Source organism: Delphinapterus leucas, chromosome 3 (genome assembly GCF_059928025.1).
Source record: "Delphinapterus leucas isolate spDelLeu-1000000601 "Yukka" chromosome 3, BTC_Dleu_Yukka2, whole genome shotgun sequence".
NCBI classification, from domain to species: Eukaryota; Metazoa; Chordata; class Mammalia; order Artiodactyla; family Monodontidae; genus Delphinapterus; species Delphinapterus leucas.
In genome coordinates this window covers 138,902,714-138,926,092 of record NC_143131.1, presented here as the reverse complement: position 1 = coordinate 138,926,092, position 23,379 = coordinate 138,902,714, and the positions used below count along the sequence as shown (strand labels likewise).

Below are 23,379 nucleotides of genomic sequence, written 5' to 3'. Positions count from 1 at the left end.
CAAAGGAAAGGAAAGAGATTTGGGAGCCAGGGCAGAAAAATAAAATAGCAATAGTAGAAAGAAAAGCTATAGGAAATGGAAAGATGTCACTTGGCATGATCGGATCAAAAGCTTGAGCTCCACATTCCAAATGGCAATCTTAGCTTACCTTTAAATATAAATACTGTGGGTGACTACATTTGGTAGGCACTACAAGAAACCAGGCAAAGTAAAAAATGTTTCCTTTGGACAAACTAGAGTATTGCAGGAAACGCACTTGACATGTTGACACAACTTGAGAGCATTCATTTACCCAACAAATATTTAGAGACCTATTTTTTGCTAAGTACTGTGCTAAGTGCTGTGGATTGAACAGTGAACACACAGTGTGCATCTGAGATTTTTTTTAAGGTCCTAAATTAAGAATCTGATATACAGACCCTCTCCCTGGGGAAAAAAACAGAAGAAACAAAATCACACATGTACATGTTTTACATACAGTTTCAAGGAAGTTGTAGAACAACCAAAGCCAATTCACATACCCAGAGTATATACAGGTATAGCAACCTACCGATTCCACTGCCCTCTGCCCAACCAATGATCTAACATGCTGCTGTATTTTGTCTTTTTGCATTTAAATTAAATTCAGGTTATGTACTGGACAGAAACCTCTTGATTAGAACAGAGGCTCAAAAAGGCAGGGCAAGATGGCAGGTGATCTCAGCCCCTTCCCAATCTTAGAGAGCTTCCTGAAGTAGTAGCTTGTAGAAATTAAGTACATCATTTTAATATATTTTTTAGAAACCTCCCCTAACTTGATTTATCAACTTAGAGCACTTTCTATTTGAAAGGTCTTACTCATTTAAAACACTTGCATTTTCAATATGTGGATAAAAAGCCAGATATGATACAGAGAAAAATAAAGCCGAGGTGTCCCATTCCACATAGAAAGAGAATGTCAGGTGGACATTTAAAATACTTATTTGCAGAAACGAATCTTTGGCTTTTTTAAAATTAATTATCCTGGTCTCACTTTCTTTATGTATTTTAATTCATGGATTACAGGAATTAAAAACTGAATAATATGTAGATGTCACCTAGAGGTGCTAAACCAATTCTCCTCCTTAGAATTGCCTGTCTAAATAAGAATGACACTAACTTTAGCATTTTCTCTCTGATTAGAGACACTATAGATCTGCAGTCTGCTCCACGCAATATAAATCAATAAAGAATAATTTTCCAGGCAGTAAGTCAATTGTCAGTTCACAGACCCTAATACCCCTGTGCAGGATTTATTGAAAAAATGAATGGCAGTCTTGTTACGAGATGTACAGCATGCTTTATAGGGACATAATAGTGTAAGCCCCAGACTATTACATTCACTACCGTGAGGAATCCAACAGACCTAACCCTTTCCTTTCCATGGAACACACACTTAAATGGATTTTCTAATGACAATATGAAAAAACTTAGACGATTAAAAGAAAACACGTCTCTGGAGTGGGAGGGTATGTCAATCTTGGGGACACCATAACACCTTGGCTGGGACTTTCTGCACTTTGGGTGTGGTAGACCGGAAAAGTTAATATTCCAAATCTCTGCCATCCAACAGATTATTCACTAGCCACATGGGGGTTTGGAGTTCTTATGATATGGCTAGTCCAAGCTGAGATGTGCTTTAAGTAGAAAACAAACATTAGATTTCAAGGACTTAGTACAAAACAAAAAACATAAAATATCTCATTAATCATTTTTATACTGATACGTTGAAATGGTAAATATTTGGTTATATTAGGTTAAATAAAATACATTATTAAATTAATTCAACTGTGTATCTTTTTTATGGGGCAACAAGAAAATGTAAAAGTAAATATGTGAGTCACATACTATTTCTATCTTACAACACTCTTCCACACAGTAACTGATTGAAAAATTGTAGCACTATAGGTCAACGATGAACTAGCAAATCCTCAGAGGATCAAATAGTTAAGTAAGGGAATGACAAAATGAGACTCCACTTTGAGGAGGAGAATACATGGGTTTTCTGAAGAGGTGGGGAGAAGACAATAGCCAGAAGTTCATGGGTGGGAGGGGGGAGGTCCCCACAGGTCATTTGGTAACTAACATTATTATTTAAAGTGCTTGGCCAATGAAACTAGAGAACATGAAAGGAGAAATGTCAGACCTACCAATGGCTACAAAACCAGATTTCAGCTAATGAGAAGTACAGGAAAGAGTAAGCCAGGAAAAGTTTGATTAATGCCCTATTAAGATATTTTAAGTCTGCTTGTACCAAAAGTTATCTTTGGTTCAACAGTGACAAGCACTCTCATTCATTACTAGATGCCCAGAACCTTGCACAGGGCCTTACTCTAGAAAACACTCAACAAATACTTGGCAAATGAATGAATGAAATGATTAAATAGAAAAAAAAAAAAGACCTAATGAACCTAAAGCATCATTCAAGTGCAAGAAAAAAAAGTATATTAATTTGTCTACTGCACTAAACTAGAAACGTGGAGCAGAGTGGAGAGACTGGAACGCTAGACAATGACAAAGAATTACTGAGAAAATGGTGGATAAAGATGGAAAGATTTTTAGACCTAAGAGTAAGGATAAATTAAAACGTATACTAGCATTAGTAATCATAAAACAGGGGAAGGTAAACAAGGATTAGAAGATGTAAAGAGTTATAGGATCTAAGACAATTTCTACCATTCTGTGGCTGCGTGAGGCAAGTCATAGCTTTTTGAGTCTTGAATTTTGAATGTATATAATGAAGCTTCAGAATTAATTCTAAAATTCTGGTAGTCTGTAATATGAACAATATGGGGAAAAATCAAAGAATGCAACTAACCATTCCCAAACCCTCAGGAAGTTCTTTGACAGGTTTAACGTCAAGGAGAAAAATGCATGTAAACTTCAGTGCTTCTTAACTAGGGATGATCTTGCTCCCGGGGGACGTTTGGCAATGTCTGGAGATGTTGTGGGTTGTCACTACTTAGGGAGTACTACTGGCATCTAGCGGGTAAAACCAGAAATGCTGCTAAATATCCTATAATACACAAGACAGCATCCCCAAACAAAGAATTACCTGGTGCAAATCATCAATAGTGCAATGTATTGAAACCCCAATCTACAGTAATACAGAAATAGTATTTACAGAGCCAATGAAATGAGCCAAGAAAATACCAGAAATTTCAAAGCACTGCAGTGATAGGACAAAAGAGCTGTGTAAGTCTTAGGCTTAAAAACATGGAATAACACCTAAATTCATCATTCACCCTTGCTTCTCCTCTCTCAATATCACTTCAGAAGTTCTGCTAGAATTTTTCTTAAGAAATCATCATCTCTAAAACAAATACCATACGCTAACACATATATATGGAATCTAAAAAAAAAAAAAAAGGTTCTGATGAACCTAGGGGCAGGACAGCAATAAAGATGCTGATGTAGAGAAAGGACTTGAGGACCCGGGGAGGGGGAAGGGTAAGCTGGGACAAAGTGAGAGAGTGGCATGGACATATATACACTACCAAATGTAAAACAGATAGCTAGTGGGAAGCAGTCGCATAGCACAGGGAGATCAGCTAGGTGCTTTGTGACCACCTAGAGGGGTGGGATAGGGAGGTTGGGAGGGAGACACAAGAGGGAGGGGGTATGGGGATATATGTATACGTATAGCTGATTCACTTTGTTATACAGCAGACACTAACACAACATTGTAAAGCAATTATACTTCCATAAAGATGCTAACAAAAAAAAAAGCAATCATATCTCTAAGAAAATGAGAAAAATAATTCAAATTTGTAGGGGAGATGTATGTGCATTTTATGTAGAGGAAGTAAAAATTATGCTTTATTCTATTATGAATAAAAAGACATCATAAATTTAGACTTGGTTTATTTCTTTATGCTTAATAAAGCCTTCATGTGAGTACCTGAACAGAAAGTAGACAGAAAGTGTAACCATTAAAATATTTACCCTTCCAAGTAACCTAAAGCAGTTAGCAATATAGGCCTAATTATCTTCTCAGATTTTCAGCTATCACATGAATTTATAGTCCTACTACACTTGAAAAATAAAGAACACATTCAATACCAAATTTAAATCTACTGCTTTAAAAATACCTTCCTTTGGGCTGCAAACTATAATCAAGTATTCTGTATCACCATGAGTTTTAGTACATTAATATGATATAAAGTATGCTTGAAGATATAGTCATGATTTTTAATAATTGCAACTCTCAGAAACTAAAAGCCAGAAGCATTTGACTTTTACCTTCAAATATCCTCACTCAAATCAGTTAAAATACTGTCTGAACCAGCATAAGGGGGTCTACAGTAAGATATCAGAAACAATCATCATTTTTTAAAAGAATTCTGCTATTAAGTTAAGGTTTGATATGTTACTCTTCCCAGGTAAGATATTTTTATTTTGATAGGAATTTATTAATAATGTACTTAAAAAGAACTCTAGTGATGTTATATTTCCAGGGACCCAGGGACCCAGAGCTGGAAAGCACATATGTTTATGTGTGCGTGGGAGTGGGCATTGAGGGACAGGAAGACTTTTTGGAGTATATTACCATTTTCATTTCCTGAAGCTGCTATAACCAACTGCCACAAATTTTGTGGCTTAAAACAACAGAAATTTGTTATTTGCAGTTATGGAGTCTAGAAGTCTGAAATCAAGATGACTGCAGGGTTGGTTCCTGCCAGGCGCTCTAAGGAACAGTCTGCCCCAGGCCGCTATCCCAGATTCTGGTGGTTGCTGGCATTCCTCGGTACTCCTTGGTTTGTAGCATCATTTAACCCTAGTATCTGCCTCCACCATGGCTTCCTTCTCTATGTCTCTGCTTCCTCTGTGCCTGAGTGTCTCTCTACGTGTCCTCTGCTCTTATAAGGGCAACAGTCACTGGGTTTCGGTCCACTCTAACTGCAAGATGATTTCACCTCTAGATCCTTAACTAATTATAACTGCAAAGACCGTATTTCCAAACCCATTCTGAGGTCCTGAGTGGACATCAACTTTGGGAGGACACTATTCAACCCATTACACTCACCATACCTTACCTACAGTCAACTATTTAAATAGTTAAATAAATGCTTCTGTCTGTGTCACCCTCTCTCATTTTCCTTATGGTGCCAAGCCTGAAATTATATACAGATAACCCTTCCCAAGTACCTACTGTTGTCATCATCTAAAAAACGGCACTGCCATCAACAGATGTCAGTGAAAGAATCCAAACTGACTTGGAATAAAATGGACCATGTACCAGTTTGGGCTTTTTCAGAAAATACCTGGGAATGTTAGAGAAGCAGTTTAACTTCTTAAGGTCTGTGTCATCAGGAAGACAAAATGAATTAACCACGATACCATGATTCTAGTTCTTCCACTGAATAGCTATTTGAGCACAGCCAAATTACCCAGTCTCAGGTCCTGTGTTTGTAAAACCAGAATAATGTAGTGTTGAATTTAATGATAAAATAAAACTCCTGTATATGAATAAGCCTACCACAGTAAATGCAGTAGGTTAGTTAGATCTTTTGTTTGGCCAGCACAGTGGACTTTATTTTTTATTTGAATTTAAGTGACTTTAAGCAGAGAAGGCATTCTCCAATTTGCCCCAGACACCACACTTCACGGCCTTAACCTGGGTTTACCTGTCCTAGGAAGCCTTTGAGTTTATTACTACAATGTAGACACATAGCAAATATTCAATAAATGAGATTGATATCAGAAGCTACCTGTCCCAATACTGACCATCCAATTTAGCAACAGGGAATTCACTACCTAGAGAGGGAGCTAATTCCATTTTTTTAAAATAACTCAATTTTCTGGTAAATTCTTCCATCTATTATTTCTGTAAGTTTTATTTACTGACCTTTGTTTTCACTCCTAAAACAATATTAAATAAATCTAATCAACTGTCTTTCATTTATGAACACATCTAGTGTGACTCCCCAATACATGAGATCATTTCTATGACAGCATTCAAAGGCATAAGTGTAAATTACAATTAGTATACACCATTGAACCATTCATCTCACTGCTGTCAAAAATTGCCCAAGGAAATTTTCACGCCACGAGGTGATTACACTTCAAGCTAATAAATAATCAGCCCTCCTTTAGTTTTTTGACTTTGTAAGATATTATGGGAAAACCCCAATTAATTATTCCCAATGTTTATATGCAAAAGGACAGAAATATACCCTTGTGTGTATTTAACAAAGGCTCTCCTTCTTCTAATTTTCTTGGGGCCAAGGATCATAGAATAAGACTAATGGGCAATTTTCCTTCTTACAAAAATAATATTTAAAGCAAACTTAACCTTCAAATTTAGCAGTTGGCTGTGGTAAGCTTCCCCCAACCCTTCCCCTCCAGGCCACCTTTCCAGCTCCAGAAGCCCTACAGAAAAGCTTGATGTTTGGAAGTACACTGAAAATGCTAGCTTGAAACTACTGACAAATGGTCATATATCAGGAGTCTGGAGAATTTGACAGGGACTTTGCATCAGCCCTGGTATTGCTGGTATTTAGAATGCATGAGAAAGAAATCACCTTGGACAGCAACTTCTCATGCAAAGGCTATAATTGCCAAGTGACCAGATGTCAATATAGTCAGCTCTCTGCAATGGCTATGGGAATTCTATGGCATCTGGAATGCTGAGATTTACTTATCTTGCTGATGGTAAAATAAACTACTGTCACCAAGCCCTTTGATATTTAGGCCCTGTAGGAGCTAATTCTCATTAAAGATATGGCAATCTGAAGTGCCCAAAACATTAACTATTGGTAATGGGAGAGACAAGAATGCCATTGCCGGTAATTTCCAAAGTATGTCACGTTTACATTTCTTTTCTATTCCTCTACTCTAACCCAATGCTAAACTTACCCAAATAATTCTCTGATTAAGGAAATGGTTGCATTTAAAAGCTTTTAAAGCACAAGTCTTTGAAGTTAGTTGGAGTATATTAATCTATCAATCATAAATCAAGAAAATATTTTCTGTATGCAAAAGGGTTTTTAATTTTTTTTTAGAAACCTACACATAAACTACACATACATTGTATATAAATTCAGCAAAGCAGCAGAAAAAAAGAATTTGAAAAATCACTCGTAATCAATCTTGACCATCAGAGATGTAAGAGGTGATAAAATTTTGGATTTTGCACAGTACCTTTCAGACAACCAAAGACGTACAGTGATGGAAAATAAGATGGTTATCAACCTCATATGGCATGAGTACAGTTCTATTCAAGGCAGCATTTTCAACAATCATTCTATCCAACTGGACACTCTGCCATCAGGTCAGCCTTAAGAATTTCTCCTACACTGGTGAAATGAATATACTCTCAAAACTTCCTGAATCTTGTTTTCATGTAATTCCTCATTTATTTAGAATGGTTAATAAAATTAGCCTACACCGTGACCAAATTTTATTACATGCAACAACTAAACCCATATAACTCATATTTTAAACTCCTCATGTTTAAAAAATCCAGTTCAATAATGTGAGTTTGCTCCAACTTAACATTTGATACTCAAAACACTTACCTAGTTTTTTAGAACAAGAGACCCTTATTAGGCAAATATAGGTGAATATAATCAAATATATTTTATGAGATTTTAAAGACATTAAAACAATAAATGCATTGTCATAGTAGCATTTCTCAAAGAAGAAAAAGAGAAAGATATATTTAACCAAAATTATTCCTCACTTGCAGTGTGCTGATGAGCTGTGAAAATGCCAAAGGGTGAAATTAAAGGATTAAAACAAGTGACTAAAAAAAAGTTGGTAATTGTAGTTAAGAAGTTATAGGCTTTCAGAAAACTATGTATCTTACAGTTCAAAACTTCCAGTCAGTAAGTCAAAGAGAAGATGAATCAACCCTAAAATGGTATTAAATAGTATTTAATAAATATCAACATTGGATAAGAGATAGTAGAATAATCAAGGGCCCCAGCAGCAAGATAGCAGGCTAGGACTGGAAAAGGAGGATCAAAGGTGAAAGATAGGGTATCTCCTATAATGCGTACAGTCTCTGAATATGAAGAATATCATACTCAAAGGAGTCAAAAACTTATGTCCACACAAAAAGCTGCATACAAATATTTATAGCAGCTTTATTCAAAATTGGAAAGCAACCAATATGTCTTTCAGTAGATGAACAGATGAACTGTGGTACATCCAGACAACAGAATATTATTCTGCTAAAAAGAAGTGAGCCATCAAGCAATGGAAAGACATGGAGGACCTTACATGCATATTACTAGGTGAAAGAAGCAGTCTATAAAAGCTACATACTGTACGATTCCCATATATGACGTTGGGAAAAGGCAAAGCTATGGAGACTAAAAAAAACTGGTTTTGGTGGTTGCCAGGGATTGGGGGAGGGAAGGATGAATAGGCAAGAGACACAGAAGGTTTTTCCTAAAAAAAAATTGAAACTTTTGCTTTCCGGATCAAGTACGAGATTGGAGAGGTTGTCCTCCGTGGTTCTGTGTGCCACGGTCAACGGAGGAACCAGGCCCGGAGGGGCTGGGGACGTGGCCCAAACCCACCAGCCAACCTAGCGCCCGAGCGCCCAGATCCAGCCTCCGCCTGAGCCCCATCTTGGTCCTCAGCCTTCGACACGTTTCTGTTTCCCCCTCCTCCCAGTTCCGTCAGGAAGTCGGAACCTCCAGATCTGCTTCTCTGTACAGGGCTGTCGGTGATCCGGCTGGAGACCCTGAGGTAAACCAGCATCAGTCTAGGGGCCTTGGTGCCCTGACTCGGATCCCTGGATTCAAGGAACCTGAAGACACACATCCCAGCTATTCCCGTGAACCTGCCCAAGATCTCAAATACCTCTTCAAGAAGGTGATCCCCAAGCCAAGTGACAACCGCATTAATAAGTAACTCATCTTGTTGCTCCTGCCAGAAGCCTGGAACTAAAATCTGCAATGCACCGGCTGTTGGCATCACCGCCATTACCCCGAATTCTAACTGCGAAGACGAAATAGGCAATGCCACCTATTGGTGCCCCCAAGATCAGCCGGCCAGTGGGATGTGTGTCTCCTGGACAGGCCTGGAGCCAAGCATCTGACACACATCTGCCCTGCGTGTGATACATGTTTTTTGCCTCTCGAAAGCCTTCAGAAAGACTCATACACCCTTATTCAATGGTGGGATCCTGTCCTCCAACTGCACCAGAACCCCCTTGGGCAGACCCTCTACTGAAGTAGTTTAATTCCACAACAGTATGTCAGGCATGTGCCCCTCCCGGACATCTACTTCTTTGTGGTCCAGACATAAACTGAATGCCCTCTTCAAAAAACCCCAATCCCTCTTCCCCTTTCCTGGGATTAGCTGTGGCCTTTCCTTGTATAGACAATGCTCTGTTTAAAGGACAATGTAACGCTACGCCAACTGAGTAACCAAACAAACACAGGTATTACCATCTATAACATCACCCACCGCTGGGGCAAAAGGGCAATTGGCCTCCTTTCAGCAGGAAATGGAGCTGCTGTTGGTTGGTTTGGTGGCCCCTTGGGGAGGCTTTGTTTATCACGAAGCGTTGTTCCACAATCTTTCAGATGCCCTGTCTGTCCTGAGTGAATCCACAGGGAACGCACTCATCAGACTCTCATTGTCTCTAAGTTCCTTGGCTAATAAAGTGATGGCTAATAGACTGGCCTTGGACTTCCTCCTAGCCAAACGAGGAGTATGTGCAGTTATCAATAAGACATGTTGCACCTACATCAATAACACTGGGGTAGTAGAAAAGGACGTCAATAACATGTGACCACGCCAAATGGCTTCATTCCTTCGGACAGGGTAACCCAAGCACTGACTATCTAGACTGCAATTAAGGAGATGTTACCAAGTGTGACCTGGTTCTTACCCCCTGCTTGAGCCTCTAGTTGCCATAATCCTTTTACTGAACTTTGGTCCCTGCCTTTTTAATCTGCTTGTTAATTTTGTTTCTTCCCAGCTGCAACAATTCCACATCAAGATGATGGTGATGCAGGGATTCCAGCCACTCCCTGACATAGATCCTACCAGAATAACAGCAGAAGTCACCCTGGGGCCCCTGGATAAGACAGGGCAAGAGTTCCGTGGCCCCAATTAGGTAGGGTCCACGAGCCCAGTGCCAGACTGAAGAAACTGAAGACAGACCTCCACCCCTCATCCTCCCAATAAAGAGTTCTTGGGGTCCACATTGCTCAGGGGAGATTTGAGGTAAGAGATAGGTGGGCCCCAGGCTGAGCACCTGCAACCATTCTCCTGCTGACACTTCAAGATAAGGTATAGCAGGAGCTTTGGGCCCTGACTGGGTGGAAGACAAAGCGACCACAATTTTCTCATTCTTGTGGTCAAGGGGATTTTTCCAGCCCAACACATCTGTTTCACAGTCTTGGGCTCTTCTGGATTCTTGGTGTTGCTGGATTCTTTCCTCCAAGAAGACATCTCTAAGTCTGTCTGAAGTGCTTATTAGCAATAAAGCAAAGGTGGTGAGTTGAAAAAAAAAACCCTGAAACTTTCATAATACTGCAATGGTGGATATATGCCATTATACATTTAAACGTATAGAATTTGCAACACCAAGAATGAAGTCTAGGGCTTCCCTGGTGACGCAGTGGTTGAGAGTCCGCCTGCCGATGCAGGGGACACGGGTTCGTGCCCTGGTCCGGGAAGATCTCACATGCTGCGGAGCGGCTGGGCCCGTGGGCCATGGCCGCTAAGCCTGCGCGTCCGGAGCCTGTGCTCCGCAATGGAAGAGGCCACAACAGTGAGAGGCCCCCATACCGCAAAAAAAAAAAAAAAAAAAAAAAAATGTAGTATGATGTTTATAATATACTTAAAAGTATGACAAAAATATCACAAAGGCAGGGAGTCAAAAATGAAAGTATACTATTGTAAGGTTCCTACATGACATGTGAAGTGGCATAATATTACTTGAAGGTAGACTGTGATGAGTCAAATATGGATGCCACAAATTCTAAAGCAACCATTAGAAGAACATGCAAAGAATCATAGCTAGTAACAAAGGAGACAAGAGGGAATCATAAACACTACCCAATTATTACCAAAGAAGGCAGGGGACAAAAGAGAGAGAAAAGGCAAGAAAGCACATGTGGGAAAATAGCAATATGGTAGATTTAAATTTTATTGATCATCACAGAAAATATAAATGTTCTAAACACTTAAAAGACAAATATTGTCAGATTGGATACAAAGCAAAATCCAATTACGTGCTTCTTTTGGAAATGCACTTCAAATCTAAAGCACTAATGGGTTAAAAGCAGTGATAAAATAGACACATACCATGGTAACAGTAATCAAAAATAAGGTGGAGGGGGTGACATGAGCATCACTGCATCATAAGACACTTTGCTCCCTTTCTCTGTCCCCTTCAATATATACCCAGTAAAACGTCCATAACATCATAAAGGTTCTTCTGCCCAACATACACTGGAGAAGTCCACACATGTGCACATCTAAAGATGGGTGGAATGGAACACACAGAGGAAGCAGAAGGCGGCAACAACAGAGGCGATGCTGAGGATCCCATCCCCCTCCCCCAGCACAACGGGTGACCCTGTGGCCCCTGAGAACCCAGGAGTAGCAGGGGAGGCCGTGCATACAACTCTAGTCCCCTGACTGCAGCAGCACACTCCACTGCTGAGAACAGGGCAAGAGAGGCAGCATGGCCTCTCACTCCATCCCTCTAGCTGCAAAGGCACCTGCGACTCCAGCCCCTACACCCAAGAGGCGGTGCCCATGAACCTAACAAACCTGGATATGGTAGAGGCAGAGTCCATGACCTAGGCTACCCCTGAGGCAGTGCAGGCGCCCACCATCTGGGCACCCCAGGAAGCTGCACCAGCAACAGCAGCAACACTGGCTACAGCAAGGCAGAAGCCAGCCCGAAGGCACAAGAAGCAACAGTAAGGGCACAGGGCAAGAACTCTGGCAGAGGCAGTGGAGGGTGGAAAGAACGGATTATCGAAGAGCGATACAACCAGAGGCAGCTCAGGTAGGAGAAACCAAAAACTTGTGCTATAGCGCCACCTACTGAAAAACAAAAGAAGGGCCTCTAAATACTAACCTTGAATTTTTACAATCAAGTAAAAAAAGCTTTATCTAAAGAAGCGAAGTGTTTGCTACTTCAAATGCAACAGCAGAGGAACAACTCATGAAGTGCCACGAAAATCCACAGTAACACTAAATCACAAAAAGAAAATGACAATTCAAAAGCCAAAGTCATGGAATAGAGTGATCTAACAGAGAATTCAAAATAGCTGTCATGAAGAAATGCACAAGCTACAAAAAACTCAGAAAGGCAGTTTGAGGAGCTCAGGGATGAAATTAGTAAACAGAAGGAAAACTTTACCAAAGGGATTTAAATCTAAAAGAGAACCAACAGAAATTCTGAGGCTGAAGATGCAATAAATGAGATAACACATTAGAGAGCACTGGAAATAGAGTAGACCATATGGAAGAGAGAATTAGCAAGCCTGAAGATACAAATCTAGAAATGATCCTGGTAGAAAAGGAGAGAGAATTAAGATCTAAAAGAAATGAGGATATCCTAAGAGATCTATCCAGCACTTTTAGGAAGGGCAACATAAGGCTAATGGGTATCCTAGAAGGAGGAGAGAGGGAGAAGGACATAGAGAGTTTATTTAAAGAAATAATAGCTGAGAACTTCCCATACCTGGAGGAACTGCATCTACAGGTCAATGAAGTTAAGAGAAAACCTATTAAGAAACCTTAATGCAAAAAGACCTTTTCCAAGACACATTATATGAAAACTGCCAAAAGTCAACAACAAAGAAAAAATTGTAAAGGCAGCCACAGAAAAAAAGGATGGTAAACTACAAAGTAAGCCCCATTACGCTATCAGCAAATTTCTCAACAGAAATTCTATAAGTCACAAGGGAGTGTAATAACATTCTCAAAATACTGAAAGATAAAACTGTCCACAAAAAACACATACTCTTTCCAGCACAGTTATCATTCAGATATGAAGGAGAAATAAAGGCTTTCCCAAACAAACAAGAGTTGAGGGAGTTCATCAATACTAGACTTGCCTTACGGCTCTTCTACCTGAAACAAAAAAGGCAAAAGTACACAAAATGTTGAGTAAGATGATAAATAGACAGAATCAGAAAACTGAAACTCTAAATCAGACTAGGTTTTTTAAAGGAATAAAAATAACTATACTTCAATTTGGTAACAAACAACATAAAAAGGGATAATTTGAAAAAACATAAAATGAGAAGGGAAAAGGATAGAATTCATAGAGGCAACTGAAGATCAGATGCTATAGACAGGAAAAGGAATATTTTATCTATGAGATATTTTATACAAATCCGATGGTAACTACAAAACATAAATCTAGAGCAGAGACATTAAAAAAAAGGGAAACTGAGGAAAACATCATAGAAAACCACCAAACCAAACTGGCAGACAGAAACAAGGAAAAAGAAACATGGAGATATAAACAGAAAAGAAAAAATAAAATGGCAATACTAAGTCTTCATTTATCAATAATCATTTACATTTAGTAAATGAACAGAATTCTCCAATCAAAAGACAGAGTAGCTGGATTGATTAATAAATAACAACCAACTATACACTGCCTCAGAAGACTCATCTCAGTTCTTAAGACAAACATAGGCTCAAAGTGGATAGAAGACAATACTCTAAGCTAATAGCAACCAAAAGAAAGCAGGTGTAGCCATATTCATATCAGAGAAAATACACTTCAAGCCAAAACAGGTAACAAGAGTCAAAGATGGATAGTGTACAATAATAAAAGAGATAATTCATCAAGAAGACATAACAGTGATTAAAATATGCACCTAACATATATAAAACAATTATTAACAGACAAAAAGGGAAAAATTTACAGCAACAAAATAATAGTAAGGCACTTTAACACCACACTTACATAAAGGGATGGCTCATCTAGAAAGAAAGTCAACAAGGAAACAGCAGCCTTAAATGAAACATTAGACCACAGAGGTTTGATAGAATGTACAGAACATTCCATCCAAATGCTGCAGAATACACTTTCTCAAGTGCATGTGGAACTCTGTCAAGGATAGACCATATGCTGGGATTCAAGTCTCATTAAATTTAAGAAGATTTAAATCGGGCTTCCCTGGTGGCGCAGTGGTTGAGAGTCCATCTGCCGATGCAGGGGATGCGGGTTTGTGTCCCAGTCTGGGAAGATCCCACATGCCGCGGAGCGGCTGGGCCCATGAGCCATGGCCGCTGAGCCTGCGCGTATGGAGCCTGTGCTCCGAAACGGGAGAGGCCACAACAGTGAGAGGCCCGCGTACCACAGAAAAAAAAAAAAAGGAGATTTAAACGTATCAAGTGTCTTTTCCAACCACAGTGGTATGAAACTGGAAATCTACTACAAGAAGAAAGCTAGAAAAATCACAAATATGTGGAGACTGAACAACATTCTACTGAACAACTACTGGGTCACCAAAGAAGTTAAAGGAGAAAGAGAAAAAAATACCTGAAGACAAATGAAAATGGAAAATACAAAATATACGGGATAAAGTAAAAAGGGTACTAAGAGGTAAGTTTATAGCAATATAGGTCTATCTCATTTGAGACTTGTTCATTTGAGACAAGAAAAAGCTCAAATAAACAATCTATCCTTACATCTAAAGGAACTAGAAAAAGAAGAACAAATGAAGCCCAAAGTTAGAAGAAAGGAAATAATACAATCAGAGCAGAAATAAATAAAAGAGAGACTGTAAAGATAAAAGATCAATAAAAATAAGAGCAGGTTCTTTGAAAAGATAAAATTGACACACCATTAGCTAGACTCACTAAGAAAAATACAGAGAAAGCTCAGATAAATAAAATCAAAAATGAAAGAAATGAACTTAAAATGGATACCACAGAAATACAAATGATTATATGAGAATACTAAGAATACCTATACATCAACAAATTGGACAATGTAGAAGAAATGGATAAGATTTTAGAATCATACAACTTTCCAAGACTGAATAATGAAGAAAGAGAAAAAGTGAATACACTGATCACTAATAAGAAGACTGAAAAAGTAATCAAAAACCTCTGAAAAAAAAGTCCAGGACCAGACAGCTTCATAGGTGAATTCTAGCAAACACTGAAAGAAGATATAATACGTACCTTCAAATGCTTCCAAAAAATTGAAAAGAAGGAAACAGTTTCTAACTCATTTTACAAGGCCAACATTACCCTGATACTAAAACCACACAAAGACAACACAAAAAATGAAAACTACAGCCCAATATCTCTGATAAATGTAGATGGAAAAATCCTCAACAAAATACTAACAAACCAAATACAACAATACATTAGAAGAAACATACATGATCAAGTAAGATTTATTACAGGGATGCAGGGATGGTTCAACATTCACAAATCAATCAACATGATATACCACATTAACGGTGTGAAGGATAAAAATCATATGAATATCTCAGTAGATGCAGAAAAAGCATTTGATAAGATTCAACACCGATTTATGATAAAAACTCTCAATAAAGTACATATAAAATACCTTAACATAATAAAGGCTGTGTGTGACAAACCCACACCTAACATCACACTCAAGAGTAAAAAACTGAAAGCTATCCCTAAAAAGATCAGGAAAAAGACAAGGATGCCACTCTCACCACTCTTATTCAATACAGCATTGGAAGTTTCAGTCAGAGCAAAAGGAAGGAAGAAAGAAATAAAACTTTTACTATTGAAATTGGTGGATGACATGATTTTATATATATATATATTAAAAACCCTAAAGACTCTACCAAAATACTATTAGAAATAATAAATGAATACAATATAGTTGCAAGGTACAAAATTGATACACAAAAATTTGTTGCATTTTTATACGCTAACAATAAGCTAGCAGAAAGAGAAATTAAGAAAACAGTCCCATTTACAATTGCAACAAAAAGAATAAAATACCTAGGAATAAATTTAAGCAAGGAGGCGAAAGAACTATATACTGAAAACTATAAGACATTGTTGAAATAAACTGAAGAAGACACAAAGAAAAGGTAAGAGAGTCCACGCTCATGGACTGGAAGAATTAACATTGTTAAAATGTCCATATTACCTAAAGTAAAATACACATTCAATCCCTATCAAAATTCCAATGAAATTTTTCATGGAAATAGAATTAAAAATCCTAAAATTTATATAGAAATAAAAAAGACCCAGTAGCCAAAGCAATCCTGAAAAAAATGTACAAAGCTGGAGTTACCACAATCCCTGATTTCAAACTGTACTACAAAGCTATCAAAACTACACTAAAAAAATAGACTACAAAATAATTAAACGACATGGTATTGTCAGAAAAATAGACACAGATCAATGGAACAGAATTGAGAACCCAGAAATAAATCCACACATATACAAACAATTAATTTATAGCAAAGGAGCAGAGAACATAAATGGGAGAATGACAGACTTCAATAAATGGTGCTGGGAAATCTGAACCGCCTCATCAAAAGAATAAAACTAGACCACTACCTTATACCATACACAAAAATCAACTCAAGATGTATTAAGGACTTAAATGTAAGACCAGAAACCATATAACTTCTAGAGGAAAACAGAGGCAGTATGCTCTTTGACATTGGTCTTAGCAGTCTTTCTGAATATGTCTCCTCAGGCAAGGGAAACAAAATCAAAAATAAACAAATAGGACTACATTGAACTAAAAAGCTTCTGCACAGCAAACAATCAACACAATGAAAAGACAACCTATCAAATAAAAAACTATATTTGCAAATTATATATTCAGTAAGGAATTAAAATCCAAAATATATAAAGAACTCATACAACTCAACAACAACAAAATAACCTGATTAAAAATGAGAAGAAAATCTTAACAGACATTTATCCAAAGAAGACATACAAATGCCCAAAAGGCACATGAAAAGATATTCGACATCACTAATTATTAGGGAAATGCAAATCACAACCATGATGAACTATCACCTCATATCTGTTAGAATGGCTATTATCAAAAAAGCAAGAAATGACATATGTTAAGAGAGGGTGTAGAGGAAACGGAACCCTCTTACATTGTTAGTGGGAATGTAAATTAGTGCAGCCACTATGGGAAAAAAAAAGTATGGAGATTCCTCAAAAAATTAAGAATACAGCTACCATATGATCCAGTTATTCCATTTCAGGCTACCTATTCAAATAATAGGAAAACACTAAGGTGAAAAGATAACCACACCCCTATATTCATCACAGCACTATTTACAGTAACCAAGACATGGAAACCACTTAGGTGTTCATCAGTGGATGAATGGAGAAAGAAGATGTGGCATATACATACAATGGAATACTACTCAGCCATAAAAATAGATGAAATCTTGTCATTTGTGACAACATGGATGGACCATGATGGTATTACGCTAAGTGAAATAAGTCAGAAATGACAAATACCATATGATTTCACTCATAAGTGGAATATTCAACCACACAAAATAAATGAACACACCAAACCAAAGAAAAACAAACACATAGATACAGACAACAGAGTAGTGGTTACCAAAGGCAAAAGGGAGTTTAGGTGAAATGGGTAAAGGGGGGATCAACTGTATAGAGATGAATGAAAACTAAACTTTTGGTGGTGAACGTACTGTAGTATATACAGAAGTCAAAATATAATAATGTTGGTCACATGAAACTTATATAGTGTTATAAACAAATGTTACCACAATTTAAAAAAAAAGGAAAGCTGCAGTGACTCTGTAATATTGGATAAAACTGAGACCAGAACAAAGACTACTACCTAGGATAAAGAAGTTTACTTCAAAAAATAAAGAGATGGATTCATCAGGAAGACCTGATGTGCTAAATAATTTTGCACTTAAGAAGAAAGTGTTATAACACATTTTTTAAACAAGTAAGTTGCAAGGAGAAATAGATAAATCCACAATTATAGTTGGAGATTTAATACTCTTTAAACAATTGATAGAACAAATACACAGCAAATCAGTTAGGATATAAAAATTACCACAATCAACTTGACTTCACTGACATTAATAAAACACTCCACCCAACTACAGAAGAATACACATTCTTTTCAAGCGCACACAAAAGACTTACCACATTCTGCATCATAAAATGTTATAAATTTTTAATTACTCAAGTCATACAAAATATGTTCTATGACCATAATAATATTAATAGATATCAATAAGAGAAAGATCTCTAGAAAATCTCCAAATATTCAGAAACTAAATAACATACTTCTAAATATCCCATGAGTCAAAGCACAAATCTAAATTGAAATTTGCAAGTATTTTGCAGTGAATAACACAGCATATAAAAATTTCCAGGCTATCTCTAAAGCAGTACTTTTGGAAAATCTAAAGCACTAAAGAGTATCTCAAATCAAAGACCTCAGATTTCACCTTAAAACATATGAAAAAGACCAGCATATAAAACCCAAAGTAAGAATCATAAAGGAAATAATAAAAATTAGTGCAGATACCAAAAAAGTAGAAAACAATTTTTTAAATCTAATAAAATTAAAACTTGGCTTTTTCAGATCTTGATAAATACATCTATCAAGGTATTGATATAAGATACTGATAAATATCAGGCAGATGATATAAAAAAGAAAGAAGATACAAATTAACAATATCAGGAATGATGGAATAAATGATAAATAGCTTGGGTATTGGGGAGAAAACAGTATAATGAATGATGGGAGATACTACTATAGACACTATAGAATTAAAAGAATAATAAAGTCACCAAAGGAAAATATTTAATTGGATTACCTCAAATTTAAACATTTTTACAACAGATAATACCATGCAAAGAATGAAGACAACCCACAGAATGGGAGAAAATATTTGAAAAAATCATGTATCTGACAAGGAACTTACGTCTAGCCTATGTTACTTAATGTTGAAAAACCAAATGGTGCTCCTCAGATGAGGATTAAGACAGGATGTCCACGCTCACTATTTCTATTCAACATTGTACTAGAGGTTCTAGGCAGTGCAAACAGGGAAGGAAAAGCAAAGTATAAAGATTAGAAAGGAACATGTAAAAATCTTTATTCACAGCAAAACATGATTGTCTATATAGGAAATCCAATGAATGCTACAAAAAGCTACTAGAATAAATGAGTTTACTAAGGTGCAGGATGAAAGATCAGTACATAAAAACCAATTGTATTTCTCTATTCTATCAACAAATAATCAGAATTTCAAATTTTTTTAAATACCATTTACAATGGCATCAAAAGTATGAAATATTATATTTAAGGATAAATCTGACCAAAGATGTAAAAGATCTATACATTAAACACTAAACAATTCAACATAGCACTGGAAGTCCTAGCCAGAGCAATTAGGTAGGAAAAGGAAAAACAAGGAAACTAAATCGGAAAGAAAGGAATAAAATTTTCTCTACTTGCAGTGGACATGATATTATATATAGAAAACCCTAAAGATCCCACACAAAAAAACCTGTTAGAACTAGTAAACAAATTCAGTAAAGCTGTAGGTACACGATCAATACACAAAAATCAGTTGTGTTTCTACTCAGCAAATACAAAGTAGTGAACTCCTGTTAAACTATAACATGGATGAATCTTAAAACAATTATACTATGAGAAAAGAAACCAGACAGGAAAGATCAAATGCTGTATGATTTCATTTACATCAAATTCTTTAAAAATGCAAAACTACATGGACAGAAAACAGATTAATGGGTGCCTTTGGTAGGGGAGATGGAGAAAGTCCAGAGGAATTACAAAGGGAAATGAGGAAACTTTTGAGTGATGAATATTTTCATTAACCTGATTGTGCTGATGGCTTCACTGATATATACATATGTCCAAATGTCTCAAATTTTACACTTTAAATATGTGTAGTCTATGTCAATTACAACTCAATAAAGAGGTTTTTAAAAATTAAACTAAAAGAGAAAAAAGTTCCTATGAAAACTTAATTTAACAGGAAATATTATAATCAACATCTGGGAATAAGCCAGGGTTAGATTAAAATGCAATAATAAATTATTTAATTGATGAGAATACTGAAAAGTTTTGGTCATTTACATTTACTTTTAAAGATCACTCTATCAGAAAAATCTGCTTTATCCAGTTAGGGCCTCATAAGTCCAACTATATTAACAAAAGGCTTATTTTTTAAAAATCAACTTCTGATTTTACAATCTAACAACTGTAATATTTTACTCTTGGCTTCTGATTTTTAGCATAAATTTCACAGTAGTTAGGAAATTCAATTCTAATTGATGTTCTTCATTTTTAAGATTTATGTGTATTTTGTATCAGGGAATTCTGAAATATAACATTTTGTAATACATAATATACTTTAAATAGCATAAGTAATTCAATTTGCATGTTTAAATCCATCACTCAATGTAGAATGAGTATAAACAAATCTCACCTTCTCTGTTATTACATTTCTGTATTTTATGTTGACCGAGAAATAATTATGTAGTGCATAGGAAAGATTCCCAAAGGTAAAATATAGCCCTCTTACAAACTGCCAGGTATTTGTGATTTTTATATGAAACATTGTGGACTAGAGGCCATAGGGTATATTCAGTGGTATACAAAGTATTTCCTGCCCTCAAATCATTTGCAATCCAATAGAGGAAATGAAATTAACACATAATAGAAAAATCGGTAGGTGAACAGATAAAAGTAAGTAATGTAATTAAGTGGCCAATGAGTAATCTCCCTAAGTTCAGAGAAGCCAAAGTGGTTTGGGATGGTTTCCATGTAATGATGATACAGAAGTTTATCACATGGTACTATAACTGAATATTTACTTGTCAGATTCCCTGTTACAATGTAAACTCCGTGAAAGCAGCGATTCTGTCTTCTTATGAGCTGAGCACTAAAGGTAGAGATGCCTAGTTCAATGCCAGTACACAGCATACACTCAGTAAACAGTTGGTGAATAATGTATAAATAAACCTTGAAAGTTTTAGGCATATAGGATTTGAATACACTAATAAGACAATTTAATTTTTGGCAGAGCCAACAGCATTAAGCAAAAGCACGTGGTTGGAAAAGCAAGTTATTCAATGAGACTGGGCATGCCAATGTATCCAGAGGGCAAGACGCATGCACAACAGTCAGAAGAGATAGAACTGGAGTGGTTAGTACAACCCCAACTGAGATTGAAGGTAATAACACCAATTAGGGGGCTGAAAATAATGCACATACGAGCCAAGGAAAACCTAAGCCAGGATATGGACAGTGGAAAAGGAAACTTGTTATATAACCCAACATCCACTAAGAAAGGAGGAACTCTGCTGGCTTCAGCAGTACATACTCAAATTAGAGTAATACAGAGAAAATTAGCATGGCCTCTCAGCAAGAATGACATGCAAATTCAGGAAGCATTCCGTATTTCATAAAAGCAGCATGTGTTGGCTGAATTGAGAGGGACCATAAAAATACATAAAAAGTCAAGTATGACCAAGCCCTTCAACTCTGGTTAACAAGACATAGAGTGGTGCCTTTTCAACATAGGACGGGGGATTCATTTTGATAGGAAAAATATGAGTTATGTTTTAATATTAAACTTAGATTTTTGCACATCAAACAAGAAATTTCAAGGAGAAAGTGTAAGAGTTTAAAACAGACCACTGAAGAGATCAGAATTACATAGATTTTCTCACCGAAGACATAAATCAGAGCTTTTGGCTGAATCTAAAAAAGCATATCTGAGTTGTAGTCAACATCCATAACATTGAAGGAAACTGGAAAGAAAAGAAAATGACCAACGGGAGAAGAAGGAAGGCACTCAGAATGTTGCAGCACTAAGGAGACTAAAGAGCAGTCTTAAGGCAGGGGCTGATAATAGTGGAAATACTATGAGAAGATTAAGGAGAAGGCTGTGACCACCATGGAAGACATCAGTTACCTTTGAGAACGTAAATCAGGAGTGAACATCCAGTTCTTAATTTTAAAGGAGAACCAATGGTGAAGAATTTGATGAAGCATAATATGTACATAGTACTGCCTCAGGAAGTACTCAGGAAGTGGATATAAAAGAAAATTTTAGTGCTGAGCAATAACAGCAGAGTAAAATAGGGTATTGTGTGTATATGTGTAAGACCAGGAAGGGGAAAGAGGTGTCAGGAGAGTGGGAACTGGTGCACATTTTAAACACAAGAGAATATATTAATAATCAGAATCCAAAAATAAAATAATTTAATTGGCAGACTGCATAACCAGATGGTGACTTTTTTTAAAGTATTTCTTCCACATCTCTTTAGACCTGCTCTGTCCAAAATGGTAGCCACCAACTACATATGGCTATTTAAATTTAAATTAAAAGTTAAAAATTAAGTTCCTCATTCACACCAGCTACATTTCAAGTGCTCCACAGTGACACACAGCTAGTGGCTACCATACTGGACAACACATATTCAGAATATTCTCCAAATCTCAGAAATTCCTATTAGAAAGATCATGGTCTTTTGAAAGCATGTAAATTAACTATGGATGTCCCTGAAATGTTTTAGTATTATAATGGAATAATGTATTCATCCTCTTTGGTTCTTCTCCAAAGTAAGCCCAAGCTCGTGCATGCACACACACATACAGCATTTTACTATGAAAGACATAAATTATAACCAGAATCCAACTCACACAGAACCATAAGCTTGATTACAAATCCCAAGAAGTACTACATAGCTGGTGAATGTTTTCTTTTTTAGCTCTTTTTCCTGACACATCAATACATCAAGAATTTTCAGTAAACACACTTCACAGATGGGTTTCACAGATGGGCAGACTGAGGCCTCAAGTGAGGAACACGTATTAGGAACAGTTATGAGAATGTCAGTTGCTCCAGTGTGTTTCTCTCTCTGAGGAGTCTCTTCTCAGCAGCCGGAGCTCAGTCTGCTCCCACCCCATGTACTTCTAGAGGGAGCATTTCCTTTGCCCTCTGACAGTTGTCAAAAACCTCACCCACGGGCTATGTCAGATGCTGGATGAGAAATCAACAATAGGTACTTCCTAGTAGCTGTGTACTCTGTATGCAGGTCGATATTTCATCTGACACAATCATCCACCGCACTATTATGGCATACAAATGTACTTCCATGTCCAGGTTTATATTGCTTTTCTGCCAAGGAGCCAAACAAAAACTCTTCAAAAAAAGCATCTTCTTCAGTTTCTCCTTTCTATTCACTACAAATGCCATTACTCATATTTATTTACATGTGTTTATTTTTTTTATAAATTTATTTATTTTTGGCTGCACTGGGTCTTCATTGCTGCGCGTGGGCTTTCTCTAGTTGCGGTGAGCAGGGGCTACTCTTCGTTGTGGTGGGGGGGCTTCCCATTGCAGTGTCTTCTCTTGTTGC

The 23,379-nt window shown here is 36.9% G+C and overlaps 1 long non-coding RNA gene and 1 other non-coding gene across 2 annotated transcripts in view; one reads left to right on the top strand and one right to left on the bottom strand.

Annotated features, from left to right (window-relative positions):
• Positions 1-23,379, bottom strand: part of LOC111185548 (uncharacterized) — a 519,315-nt gene that overhangs the window by 411,079 nt on the left and 84,857 nt on the right. The gene's annotated exons all lie outside the window — the stretch shown is intronic.
• LOC115803300 (U6 spliceosomal RNA) lies at positions 21,312-21,417 on the top strand. The gene has a single exon (XR_004023984.2). It is a non-coding gene; the product is annotated as a U6 spliceosomal RNA (small nuclear RNA).